This window comes from Plectropomus leopardus, unplaced genomic scaffold (genome assembly GCF_008729295.1).
Source record: "Plectropomus leopardus isolate mb unplaced genomic scaffold, YSFRI_Pleo_2.0 unplaced_scaffold1236, whole genome shotgun sequence".
In the NCBI taxonomy this organism is placed as follows: domain Eukaryota; kingdom Metazoa; phylum Chordata; class Actinopteri; order Perciformes; family Serranidae; genus Plectropomus; species Plectropomus leopardus.
Genome location: NW_024613126.1, coordinates 116 through 1,798, shown reverse-complemented (window position 1 = coordinate 1,798; position 1,683 = coordinate 116). Strand labels below are relative to the sequence as shown.

General features: G+C 44.0%; 3 non-coding genes across 3 annotated transcripts; all 3 read left to right on the top strand.

Moving 5' to 3' along the window:
- Positions 1 to 176: 176 nt before the first annotated feature.
- Positions 177 to 249, top strand: trnak-cuu. The gene has a single exon. It is a non-coding gene; the product is annotated as a tRNA-Lys (tRNA).
- Positions 250 to 832: 583 nt separating this feature from the next.
- trnak-cuu lies at positions 833 to 905 on the top strand. The gene has a single exon. It is a non-coding gene; the product is annotated as a tRNA-Lys (tRNA).
- Positions 906 to 1,285: 380 nt separating this feature from the next.
- On the top strand, positions 1,286 to 1,358 carry trnae-cuc. The gene has a single exon. It is a non-coding gene; the product is annotated as a tRNA-Glu (tRNA).
- The last annotated feature ends 325 nt before the right edge of the window (positions 1,359 to 1,683 follow it).

The window sequence follows — 1,683 nt, the reverse complement described above, 5'->3', positions numbered from 1 at the left end:
TTCTTCCCTCTCTCCTCATTGGGAACACTTACAAAAAAAGTGATAGTGTTCAGGAAAAAAATGCTTTGTGAACAGAGGCCAAATCCACAATACTCAAAGTTTACCACATTCATCAAAACAGGGACTATTGGTCTCCAAAAGCGGTGGGAAAATCTCGTAAAATTCCCAGAAACACTGCCCGGCTAGCTCAGTCGGTAGAGCATGAGACTCTTAATCTCAGGGTCGTGGGTTCGAGCCCCACGTTGGGCGTGCAAATTTTGAACCAAGACCTTGAACAAAGCAAACAAGTCATAGTGTCGTCTGGAGTGAGGACTTTAAAGACAAGTGTTCAGTCAACAGGCGGCATTCCCAAGGATGTGTTGAACGTGTAATTGCAATGTCAAGCACCTTTGAAAACTGCCAACCAAACAAAATGATAGCGGTCAAATCCACCGTACTCAAACTTTGCCACGTTCATCAGAAAAGGGACTGTTGGTCTCCATAAGCCACAGGAATATCTTATAAAATTCCCTGAAAAATTGGCTGGCTAGCTCAGTCTGTGGCAGCATTCCCAAGTACGTGTTGAATATGTAACTGCAATGCCAAGCACCTTTGAAAACTGGCAACCAAATACATCCTTCTGGATGTTGAAACACATTATCCACGTCTCCATTCACTTCTTCCCTCTCTCCTCATTGGGAACACTTACAAAAAAAGTGATAGTGTTCAGGAAAAAAATGCTTTGTGAACAGAGGCCAAATCCACAATACTCAAAGTTTACCACATTCATCAGAAAAGGGACTGTTGGTCTCCAAAAGCGGCGGGAAAATCTCGTAAAATTCCCAGAAAAATTGCCCGGCTAGCTCAGTCAGTAGAGCATGAGACTCTTAATCTCAGGGTCGTGGGTTCGCGCCCCACGTTGGGCGTGCAAATTTTGAACCAAGACCTTGAACAAAGCAAACAAGTCATAATGTCGTCTTTACTAAGAACTTCAAAGAGAAGTGATCAGTCAGCGGGTCACATTCCCAAGTACGTGTTGAATATGTAACTGCAATGCCAAGCACCTTTGAAAGCTGGCAAGTAGGACAGCTTTATGGATGCCGAAACACATGTTCCCAGTCTCCATTCACTTCTTCCCTCTCTCCTCATTGGGAACACTTACAAAAAAAGTGATAGTTTTCAGGAAAAAAATGCTTTGTGAACGGAGGCCAAATCCACAATACTCAAAGTTTACCACATTCATCAGAAAAGGGACTGTTGGTCTCCAAAAGCGGCGGGAAAATCTCGTAAAATTCCCAGAAAAATTGCCCGGCTAGCTCAGTCAGTAGAGCATGAGACTCTCAATCTCAGGGTCGTGGGTTCAAGCCCCACGTTGGGCGTGCAAGTTTTGAACCAAGACCTTGAACAAAGCAAACAAGTCATAGTGTCGTCTTGAGTGAGGACTTTAAAGACAAGTGTTCAGTACACAGGCGGCATTCCCAAGGGTGTGTTGAACATGTAATTGCAATGTCAAGCACCTTTGAAAACTGGCAACCAAACAAAATGATAGCGTTCAGGAAAAAACTGCTTTGCGGACAGAGGTCAAATCCACCGTACTCAAAGTTTGCCACGTTCATCAGAAAAGGGACTGTTGGTCTCCATAAGCCACAGGAATATCTTATAAAATTCCCTGAAAAATTGGCTGGCTAGCTCAGTCTGTGGCAG